The sequence below is a fragment of the Falco cherrug genome, chromosome 6 (genome assembly GCF_023634085.1).
Source record: "Falco cherrug isolate bFalChe1 chromosome 6, bFalChe1.pri, whole genome shotgun sequence".
Taxonomy (NCBI): Eukaryota; Metazoa; Chordata; class Aves; order Falconiformes; family Falconidae; genus Falco; species Falco cherrug.
In genome coordinates, this window is record NC_073702.1 from 81,249,138 (window position 1) to 81,261,914 (window position 12,777).

Consider the following 12,777-nt stretch of genomic DNA (forward strand, 5'->3'; position numbering starts at 1 on the left):
TATATATCACCCTCTGGATTCCTGAAATTACAAACCTGCCAAGGCGAAGTGCATCCACGGAGAGTCCACTGCAGGTTTTACAGTGAGACCAACATGTTATGCAGAACTTTGGGATCTCTGTTTGCACTCTGTGAAAATCCCCACAACAAACGGTGGAACCTGAGACACCTTTCCCCAGTAAACTTTAGTACCCTGCATGAGAAGCTTCCTGTAATTAGGGATGCAGCAGTTAGTGCCAAATTTGCAAGGAACAAATCCAGGTCAGATTCAATTATTGATACACATTTTCCAAAATATAGTGGGCTTTGGACAAATAGCTTCCAAAGTGAGATAAGAAATTTTGTATTCTGAGCCTGTACCATCCATACCAAAAGGAAAAGTTGTCCAAGCACATTGCCACTTCCATGAAATAGCACTTAAATTAATACTAATACAGAACACAATTTGTTTTGGAAATGGAGCCACATATGAGAGCCTCACCAAGGAATTTCTATCTCACAGACCACTGCAACAGTGCGTACAGGAAAAGCTCTAACAGAGAGACTAAGCAAAAGGTCATACTAGAACATTTATAATGGCTTAGTTTGAAGGACCACAAAGCTCCAGGTACAGTCCATTAATCCATTTTTGCAACACCCCATCATCTCTTTTTATAGATATTCAAGAAAAGAGATATAAATCATGGGCATTCTGACTTCTTTTTTACATTATATCAGCTCTGAAGGCTTGAAGGCTTGCCTCAAAAGTTTATGAGGACAACCAGGGCGGTCTGTCAAGACTATGTTTCCCTACTCACATATCTGAAACTGTTTTTGAAATTATGGGGTACTACAGTCTGGTTAAGAGTCAAAAGGGATTAAGCCTGATTTAAAACACTTGAGGCTAAACAGTGTTTGATATTTACACAGAAATACCTTCCTGGGATTTCATATGGGGCATGTCAGTTACATCTATAGTTTCACATAAGCACATAAACACACACTCAATAACTTACTGCAATTAAAAATAAATACGCCGAGTCCTTCCATCAATCCTTGAAAAAGGATGTAAAGGATACTGCAACCAAGAAGTTCTGGGTTGGTAAGATACTATTTTTAACAGTTTACTATTAATGCATAAGTAGAGAGATCAGAAAGCCAAGAACCTGCGTCAAATAAGGAAAGACACCTCAAGGTTCAGCTGCCAGTTTTGACTGTCCTCCTGTTTATCTTCACACTTGCAGACTTCTGTGCCCCACTGTTCCTCAGGCAAATGCTTATTTTAATAAAGATGGAAATATTCCCTTGCTAATGCCCCACACAGTCTAAGGAAGTAAAAGAAACTGCCTTCTTTTCTCTGGATAGATTTCAGTTTCTATACTTTTTGATAGTTAAACAGCAATAAACATTCAGATCTATCAATAAAATCGATTGTTAAAATCCCACAGTTTTTCCTCTCTCACCAGGGGAAGAAAAACAGTCTGAAAATAGTCATTGTTATTGAAGATCCCAGGGTAGGATAGGAGCTTCTCATCCAGAGCGTTTTTTGTATGTCCCCCAGGCCATGGCTCTGCATCTTCCACAAAGAGCATGCAATAGAAAATGCATGGATAAGCAACCAGGATCTAGGGCCATGTATTACGGAAGGGTAATGTGCATCACAGCTATCACTTTTGGAACACTACAGCTTAGTCGTCAGCAAGGAGGGCTGGAAGAAGCTGTGGCTCAGAGCCCCCTCAGGCCAAAAGCAACACCTGTGGGCTGCTCTACAAACAGCTTATGCCGGATGATAGCTCATGGATAGGAGCTGTTTAGCCCACCTTCTATTGCTGTTGCAAATGGCAGCCCACAAGTGTTTCAGTTGCTCCAGCTTACTCTCTTTATTTCACTTCACAATGCTGCCATTCATGACTGGATGGTATCCACAGCTCCTACTTGTAAGGCAGTACAAAACAACAAGCAAATCCTGACTGGACTGGCTGCCAGGCACATTGAGCCCACACTAACAATTCCGTTTAAGAGCAACAACAAAACTCCAAGCATGGTCCATGCTGAGCATGCAAGGGAAAATAACCCCACTGCTTCATGAAACTCATACAGCTGCAAAAGGCTTCTGTGCCCAAGGACAGACAGGTCCTGATCTTGTAACTCCTCAGACAGCTAGGCAGGACACGTCTGTTTCAGTTTTCAAGGACAGACCTTGAAGAAGTCATCATGTCACGGAATTTGAGAAATTCAATAGCAAATAATAAGTCAAAAGTACTTATATTTACTTCTGCCAAGGGAGGTGGGAGTGGAAAATAAGTAAAAGGAGAGCCTTAAAATGTTATGCAAAAAAGTAATCACTGCTAGATCTTGTCTGTAAAATATACATTGCTGAGGTCAACTGACAACCTCAGTCACAAACCTTACTGAGCTTTTTCCCAAAGCCGTATCAAATTTCAGAATTCACAGTCAGACCAGCTAAACTCTGCCTGATTTCTAGTTTTTGGCACAACTGTTGGACAGCTTTAGTTATCAGATGCCAAATAATTATTCCTTCAAGATAAGAGGTAACATGGATCATAATCATTCATGTTGCAAAAGTACAGAAGTGGCTGGAGTTACACTGGGGAGCCGTCTGACCCATCGTCTTCCAGCCTTAAATTAATTGCATGAGGAAATCTACCATTTTTATATTTTACTTTTATAGGTCATTAAATACCAATGTAATTGCTGCACTGTTTCATTTCTAGAACATGAATTCTAATTAATAGCATTGCAGTAAGTTAATTTAATATGGTAATAGCTTCAGAATAGCTTAATTGTTGTCATTATAGAGCACCTGCAGATGTTCAGCCAATCAGCTTATTCATTATCTGACCATTCTTGTGTATCCATACATAGAGAAAACTTTGCCTGCAGGAAGGGTAATGAAATGTTTCCAGTGGAAAAAGCTTTACCTTTTCTAAGGCCAAAAGGTCTAAGGGGAAGAAGGTGGTTGTAGCTATATAAGAGAATTCTTTTTGACATCACTGGCATTTTAGGAAATGGGACTATCTCTCAATGTCCGCAACCAGAACGTGCTGTCCTATACTGCCTTCCACCTGCATGGCTATTGTAATTGTTTAAATTCAGCCTCATGTTGCAAATGCCCACAAGTTCTGTATAAGTCAACACTGGGCTGTTTCTACATCAGTTCAAGCAAATTCTCACATGGACATGGCTGGGAATGGCCACATGGCACTATTCTTGCTCCACTTAATGATCCTTACCTAGATGAAAAAATGAGGTTGTTTCTGGAGACCTCTGGAAGGGGGGGGGCGGGAATTAAATATATTTTATCATTTTAATCCCTATCATCAAGAAACACTTTTTTTAAAGTGTTACAGCAGTGTCAGAATATTTGAACTACTGGCCTGCAATTTTTTTAGTCTTTACCTTCCTAAAGACTGGCATTTTCTTTATGACTTGTATACTTCCAAGGGCACCCTTGGAACTAAAAATGGACAATAAAAATGGACAATAAAAATGAAGAACATAAGTTTCATGGAAGTAAAATACTATTTACAATATGAAGGTAGTGCAGTGACTTTCCACAGTCACTTTAGTTAAGAAACAACGTACGTAACAACCTGGAATCTAATCTAACACCCCACTCCCTGCAGTGACACCTTCAAAGTGATAGCAGGTTGCTTAGGGACTTGTCCAGTCAAACTCTGCTTGATATATATATATCTCCAGGGGTGATATGTAATACCTCCAGGGGTGGAGACCCTCCTCCTTCCCTGGGCAGTGTGCCCCTGTGCTGCATCCCTCTGGTTGTAATATTTTTGTCCCTGTACAGAGCTGGTGTTTGTCTCATCGCAGTGCGTGACTGAAGCCACTGTGTGCCTGTCACTGTGTACCTCTGGGAAGAGCCTGGCTCCATCTCCTCAGCCCCCCTAGCCGGAGGCAGCAATCACATCTCCCTGAGTTTCCTCCAGGCTGAACAGACTTAAGTCCCTCCATCTCACCATGCACTGAAATTGTTTCCATTCAGAAGCGAGTGTGCTTTTATTCTTGGCTAGAGATACACAGATTTGCCTGCCCTTGTTTTCACGTCAGGGCTGGTAGCTTTTCAGGACTGGCATGCAAGACTGTACTTTGCGTTCCTAAATTAGAGACTCCGCGTGCTGGTAGGAAGCCAACAAGAGATGCTTCCTCTTCAGCGAGTAAGACAGTGCCAATCAGCCTAGGAGTAGTACTGGCCCCCTGTGTGAACGACCGGCTCCTAGCAATAGGTCCCAGGGCTCCTCTCATTCCCAAATGCTCTTTCCCAAAATGCTGGAGGACCCAACTCTTTTCTCTGCTTGGAAATCTGCCTGCAGTTAGTGCTGCCTGAGCTGTCTCGGTTATAATGACTCAAATAGATGTAACCTTGTTTCCAAAGCATGCAGCAGTTATGTAAAGCATCAAAGGGCTGTTATCTTATGAAAGGAAATGGGAGTTCTTTACAATTTTTTCAGGTTCTCAGTCTGCAGGTTAAAACTTACAATGTTAGTAGAGCTCTACCCTGACAGCCTTTAAAAAAGAAGGACAGATGACCTTTGTGGCATGTGCTGTTAAGTTTCTGTAGCAAAAGAAACATTATAGCATCATTTTTAGGACAGAAGAGACAAATTTCTGGCAAAGGAGCAAGACTGAGTAAAACAAACTGAATTTGCCTTGCAACATTCTCTCCTCAGCAGCAGAAATCTGATTTTTCTCATAGATTTGTTCAAATCACTAAAGAAACAGCAGAATTTAGCAAAGGATAGACCCTTAATTCACAGCTAGGTAAATGTGCCCTTTATTCTGCTTCAGTACAGATCATCCTTATCTATGTATTTGACATCCAGGTTCACTAAGTTCAGGGACCATTGTGCTGCAGAACTATAAAAGAACTTTCATTCTGATTTAGTTTTGTAATTAATCTGAGGTCCTTGGATCTAATTCAAGGCCATCTCAGTCTCTAAGCTTTTAGAAGAGTTGTTCCTATTTTATGCCAGCATGTGTTAAAGAAAACATTGGCCTATTTTCCTGGAGCTGGACTTGTGCAATGCTTACATGTAAAAATAATCCCACTGAGACCCCCATAGCTGCTTTGATTGCAAAAAGCCAAATGTTCCTATCTACTACACAGCGAGGAAAGGAGCAAAGGGCTCTGCAAACTGGAAGAAAGGACAAGACAAAAGCACAGATGAGAAGGGAGAGAGCTTTGCCCCATATTCCTGGTGAGTTTGCAGAATCTCTTCCATATTAACATTGCAAAGTTTGGTACCTGCAAAGTTCAGAGGAGCCAGGGAGCAGTCCCTGGAAAGGGCATAACCCTTAATGACCAGCATGTTTTTCATCAAAATAAATGCTGCTTGCAGCAACGTTAGCAGCACCTCAGCACGGCTGCAACTGCCCACTACAGCAGAGAGCAGCAGCAAAGCAGCTCTGGCAGGAGGGATCTCTAAGGGCAGGGTTACTGCATCTTGGGCTGGTGAGCAACAGCAAACCAGTGCCACTGCCACCATGGAAATACCGCCCTACTGAGTCTAGCTGGAACAGGGCCCTCGAGCCAAGGACAGCCCGTGCCAGGTGACATGGCTGTGGGGAGGTGAAGGTGAAGTCTCCTGGGCAGTTGCAGTGCACACTGCATACCCCAGCCTTTCATTTCTTGCTGCAGGGAAGTCTCAGATTTGCAGCGTGCACAGGCTATTTGTGGAAGGCTCTCTGTATCTCTCACACTATCACAAACCTCTTCCCTCTCCTGGAAAGTGCTTTGGGTTTATGTCAGTTTGCAGAGCGTTTCAGATAGTTTCTTCTTTCTACCAAAGCAGAAAGGTGGGAGGCATTTCACCAGGATGAGCAGGAACTAGCACAGAAACGGAGAAATGACTCCTCACAGTTTCACAGGTGCTAAAGTCTGACCAGCTTTTGGCTGACAACTAGGAAAAAAAACCCAAAACAAAACAAAAAAACCCAAAACACCAGAGATGTGCTTTCTTTGCCTCCTTTTCCTTTCAGGAAAGATCTTGAAAGATCTAACTTCAATGAGACTGGGACGTTGAAGAAAACAGACAAGGGAGGTAGAAAAAAGATGACCCCAAACTGACTGTTCGCTCTTTCCTCTGTGATTTGTTCCAACTCACCCACCCGACCTGCAGACAACCCCTTCCAGGAAGGGGAAAAATATCCCTTTAAGGGACATTTTTCTCTGAATAGAGAATGCTCAGTCACCTACATTTTCCTCCCTCACTGTGTGAGATATTGCGGTCCAGAATGGGAACAGGAGGCCTGTCGTGGCAGGGATGGTGAATAGGCCAAGTATCTGGTACTGAAACCAACAGTGTCTCAAAGTGAAGAAGAAAAAGAAACACACACACACACACACACAAAAGGAGAATCTCCCAGATCAGGCATGAACACAAGAGTCATTACTTCTCTGAGAGAAGTTATTTGTGTTCTGTCTGCTATCTCAGTGATGCCTGAACTGTCTCAAAGGGAAAGGAATGTTAGCATACAAACAAGAAAAAGAGTAAGAACAAAATGGTGAAGCTTTGTGCAACAGAAAGTGGAAACTCAGAGACTTTTGTACCAACACAGAGTAGTGACAGTCCTTTGCGATTGCCCTGTTTGACATCAGTCCCTAGGTGTGGTTTGTCCTGTGTACATTCCGACTAGCTAGCTGGCCATGAAAGGTGTCAGTCTGACAGCCAGAAAGACGTACCTCTGCTGTAGTGGCCTTTGAGGAGGTGGCTGCAGCTGGAAGGAAATGGATGGAAGTGGAACTCATTCTCCTTTTACTTCATACAAAAAAACCTGCCAAAAAACCCGGAGGTGTTTCCCTTCCTCTGCCTTCCCTAGATCTGGAAGGAGAGAAAATTAAAACAAAATCTGGTTCAAAAGGATAACAAATGTTCAGCTCCAGTGAATTATCACTATTATGAATATCATTATTTTTACTTAATGATGCATCTCAAAAAAACTACTAAGTGTGCACATTACTTTGTTATTGCACAGTAGTGCACGTTAGAAAGTAGAAAATAATCTAACCAGTCTTCCTTAAATTTAGAAGTTTTGTATTTAGAAAGCCTTGCAATACTCAGAGCTTAAACATGCAAGCTATAACATTTATTGTACCATACTGTATTTTGCTCCATCGTAACACAGTTCTGCAAAGGTCAGCAAAGAGCCTATTCAGAGATCTTCCCAGTTACAAATTTTCCAAAGGAAATCCATTTTCCAGCGTCATTTTAAAAACATATTATATTCCAAGCTGTTAGAGGACTTTTTTTCTTTGAACTGATTTCACTTTTTGTTCTCCAGCACACAGCCCACTTGCAAAGAGTATTTCCAAGACTCGTTACTCACATGTGAGATCCCAGCAACACTGCAGAACCCACCACTAAAGATGTGTGATACTGAATCAGTTCCCCAGCAGACTGACCTAACCTCTATAAATGTGTCATTAAAGGTAACTACTTCCATCCCCCACCTAGCAATCTGCACATAGAGGGAACATTAATCTTGAAGGCTCTCCATTTTAATCTCCAGGAATATTTCAGCAATTCATTTGCAGCAACATTTAAGTGACTATGGAAAGATGTGAACATAGCTTAAGTAACCACTCAAGTGCTGAGACTACTTTTTTCTCTTTCTGCAGCCAATTCTCAGACCCCTTTAGCTGACGAAAATAAAGTTGTCCTTTGAGATTTAGAATTATACCACATGCTGCAGATTCAGCTAAAAACGCCTTAGCTGCTGGACTACAGTGTCATACAAAGCACATGCCAATAGCCTGAACCACTGTGCAACCCTCAGACAGGCCATTTCTTCTTCTAACCGTGACAACTGACTGTGGGTAGTGAGTGATTCAAGTGGAGAGTAGCAAACACTGTCATGACAGCGAGAAAAGCTAAATCTGTTCATCCCATGGCTGAATTTGTCCCTTTCTGCTATCAGCCAAGGGTGACAGATGCAACATTGTGTTAACCTGATGTAATTAAAAGATAGACCTGGGGGGAAACAGTACAAGTGACAGCTGTCAAAACATAGTTCAGGCACAATATTTAAGCATTTCTTATCAGTGTTTGTTCATTCAGCAGTTGTACTAATAGAGAAGAGCTTGTGTACAGCTGCACATGCATGTCCGTACTTTGGACAAGCAGCCCTTGCAGGCTTCTCGCAGAGCTGTGCAACACTTTAATGCTGATTGTTAGCACACCAGCTCAGTACTTTTTATCTAAGCCTGCTTCTAGACAGTGTTTTATGTTTGCAGTGCTATGCGTCACAGAAGTGGATCTCAGACTTTCCTTGTTCAGTGGTCCTGTTTCTCCATCCCACTGATAGCCAATGGGTTTAAATTGTCCCTTTGGATACCTTCAGCTTAGACAACTTCTGGCTTGACAGTGCTGCCTTTGTGGTTAAAGATAAGTACCACAAATGAAGAATGTTTTGCTAGATTTTACTCTCTGTAGCAGGGATGGTCAAGGAAAATGCTGTCCTGTCTTACAGTGGAAGCTTGGCTGATTCCTTGCAGCTTTCAATTGGCAGGATTCATCCCAGTTTCTTCGAGCACAGTTTCTTAAGGAGTACTGCAGGATTCGATCCAAACCGAAAACGAGTCTTCCACACTTCAGTCTGAAGAAAGAAGTTCTAGTGTCTGAGCCATTTGTCTGGCTGTAGTCACAGGGAATGCTTCCAGGCACCCTGTACAGCCAGATACAGGGAAGCTCTACATGATCCACTGCAAACTGCATGGGCTCAGCAACCACAGGTTTGCTATTCCTGTTACAGTACTACTCTGTCACAAAAAAAGCCAAAGGTCATACTTGGATGAAGCTAAATGTCATACTAAGCTGTATAAATAGATTAAAAGAAAGCTGTAAAACTTCTGCTCGGTGAAGTGCTGGTAGGCATGGTCTGGATTACTGCATCCAATTTTGGTAGCTCACTTCAAGGAAGAGATCTAGAGAAAGTGTGCAGCAGGGTATGATCAAAGGGATGGGAGAGATTTAATCTGGAGAAGACAAGGCGGAGGGGAAACTACTGTGAGCTTCATGTCCAGAGAACGCTACTGCAGTGCAGGGAACTGATTCTTCCCAATGCCTGTTGCAATAGGACAGAATTAATGGCTTTGATTGCACAAGGGAGATGCAAATTTGACATTATGAAGGCTTTCTACTGGGAAGGTTAGTTTAGCACTCAAAGATGCCTGGGGAGGATGTGGAATCTCTATCAGTGGAGGTTTTTAGGAGATTAAACAATCATCTGGTCAGAACAGTTAGGGAGAGTGGATTCAAGGAGCTCTCATAGTCTCTTCCGATCCTATTTATACAGTCCTAGATAAGATTTTTTTCATTTGGTTTAGCTGCAACTGTCTCTTCAGATTCCTGCTGGCAAGGATGACATTTGAGAAAACTGGTGGGTAAAACACCTCGAAGTGGATGTTTCTACATTTGCTTTGCACACTACTGTGATCACTGAAACTCCCCAAACTTTAATGTGTTAATCCATCAAAATAGTGCTTTTTTTTTTATTTCAAAACCTGTGAGTCTGTAGTGGAAGAACGGATGGATGTTAGACATAATGAAACCTTAATCCTAGAAGCTTCTGAGTAATTTCCCTTTGATTCTGTGATCACAATAAGGTTTAGATAGACACGCATACACACAAGAATGATACAGAAAGAATTAATGATATACTTTTATAGCACAAAAAGTTCATTTGAGCATGGTTTTCCTCACAAATATCTCAGTTCCATAAGTCTCGCTCATGCAGGTAATCCCCTTAAAACTGAAGGTACAGAACCCATAATGGAAATAGCACAGCTCATCAGAACAGGAGCTAGGACTACAAGATTTTCAAGGCCAAGGCACCATTTCATACCAGTAAGCTACTACTCTTGCATGACATCCTTGTAACTACTGACAGCTGGAAAAAAGATGATGTTGTCTGGAATGAAAATCAGAGATTAGGCAAAATTTATTTTCTTGCTGCCAATGAAAACACCAACACAGGAGGCCAGATTTTTTTTAAAAAAAACATGTGTCAATATGCGGATATGCATGTGTTATCTTTTAACACTGGGTGTTCCCCGCTGCTGTATGTAATTTAAAGATCTGTTGCCATGAATAACTTATGTATCCAGTCTTGCTTGCTCACCATTGTTACATGTTACTATTCCTATTTTCAAGGACAATTTAACATCTTGAATCATATTTTTTTAAGGGAAGCCCCTGCTGTACTTTTCCTGTAGTGTTTTATTTTCTCCTGAACTTTTGACCTAACTATAAACAGCTTTTAGGTTACCATATTTAATGCAACTATCAAGATGAACTCTCATCTGAGCCTTCTTCATCACTGCTTTCCCACACCTCTTCCTCTACACTTCACATTAGATTTCAGGATTTAATTTTTTGTATATGGCAACACAAAGTGAGTCAGTCATTGGAAACTCTTCCTGCAGTGGTATAGGATTTTTAGTGGTAGTGCGATGTGCCTGCACAAAGCATGGACCAGGGGAATCTGGTTTATGATCCCCATTTGCTTGTGCAGCACACATTTCAGTACACATTGAATGCTGAGCAAGGGAACCTCTGAAGTCTTAAAGTATAATTCCCACTTATAGCTGTGGGCATTAAATGAAATTAGTTGATGGCAAGAAGTTCAAAGCAAATGAGAGATTCTTGATGATACAATACATGGTTAAGCTGCAAAACATCTTAGCACATGTAAAAATGCATGTATGTCCAAAAAAGGACAAATTCACAATGAAAAATCTGTTAAGATCTGTTGAATACAAAGATACCACCACTGTCTTAGGGACTCCCTGAGCCAACAATCCCTGGATCTTGGGAGAGTATTCTAGGGAGGGATAGCTACAGGCTTACTCTGGTCTTACACTCCTCTCCAGGATTCCCCTTTGGGCTACCACTGGCAACAGGATAGTGATTAGGTGAAGAGTCCCATACTTTCTACTTTCACACTGGCAGATGACTCTTAGCTACAAAGTTGACAATATCATGCAGATCCCAGCAAATCTCAGGTACCGAGCACAAGACCTACTCTTTGCTCAGAGCACAGCTTCTCACGTGCTTGCAGCACAGAGCTGCATCTTGCAGCCAGCTAGCCTCAAGGGCAGTGGTAGCACCGAGTGGCTCCATCTGGCATGGGGGTCCTGGAGCAGCAGGGACACCAGGATGCTGCATTGTAGGATGGGAGGTATCTTGGCAGGGGACACCGCTCAGGAAAGGCACACAGCGGTCAAAGGCACGCTCCCAGGTGCAGCCTAGCACATGTCCCCACCTTATCATACAATCCAGTGTGATCATTCTAGTATCCTGAGGTCCAGAATCTGTGCCTCAGTTCCTCCTGAAAGTAATGTAGACACAAATAATCAGTGATATCACCTCTCCAGCTTGATACACTTTCAAAGACACTCAAGAAAACAAACAAAACCCCCTTGTCATAGCAACTACCCTCTTGCTAACCCAAAGCTAAGGCTGCTGAAATCTGTGACCCTGGGTATTTTGCCCTAGTTCTAGAAATGCTGTGATTCATACTGATACCAACAACATCCCTTCATTCAAAGTCATGCACAGACCAAGCATGGTGGGCAGAAAGAACCAACAGTTCTCTGCTAAGGAAACCAACAAACCGTTCCCTCAGCAAGCTGCAATGGGCCTGCCTCACATAGTGTTAACTGCAGACAGACAGACAGTTCTCTCCAGGCCTGTTTAAAACAGTGCAGAGAAAAATCTAGTCCTCTTAATTAGACAGCTGCCTACCCTGCTGGTGCTTGTTTTTTGCTCTCCTGCCTTCTCCTCTCTCTTACACAATGAACACTGTGGAACAAAAAGTGGAGCCAAAGCAAACAACTTAGACCAAGAGTTTCACACAAGAAAGTTGAGACTCCCAAGTTCACAAGCAAACACCTACCAGATTTTCAAAAGTTTGGATGCGTGCTGCCTCAGCCTATAAAAAAGGAACAATCACACACCGTCAGAGTTACAAGCCCAGCCTTGAGATAAGGAACCTCGTCCCCATCATTGGGATACACTACATCACTTCCTCAGGAGACCAGCAGTGGAGAGTAGGCACCCACCTCTTGAGCATCCGTTGGCTCTTCCTAGAGAATATATATGAGCCCCAAATTGTTAACTCCAGAGACGAAAATCAGTGAGAACACTTAATGCAATCCTCTGTTCCGAAGTCTGAGACATAAGTTGCCTTTATCATGTTAGGGGAATTTATTAGTCATATTATTCTGGGGATACTGTGCCAGGCTATGTTCAGTCTTGGAGCCCTCAGCCCTAGTTGAATTATGCTATTTGTAAAAGCCAATTTCAAACCATTTCCTAAAAACCAAACTCTTATTTGTGCATATTTGCCCAAACAGACTTAAAATGAATTCCCAAGTCTTTGCAGACTTCACACAATTCATCAATTTCTCATGATCAGTCTGGGGAGGCGCAGAGGAAGGCTCATGGTACTTTCATGTTTTCTCATTAAAAAACACCCATTGGTACATTAATAAGACAAGAGCATCTCAGCAGGACCTATAGCTATGTGACATTTCAAGGCTTTTGAAGAAAATGCACAAAAAGGAAGTGAACCCCCGCAGCTACAGCCAGCAAGAAAACAAGTAAATGAGCTTTTGGTGTGGAGAACAAAGAGGCAGGGAGCCAGGAATGGATAAAGAAAGTGGAGATATAACAGAAAAGGGGAGATCATTCTGCCTGGGAGCCTCATTAGTATCAACACACTTGAGGAATGAAAGACTTCAGAGGTCAAACTGTTCTGATGT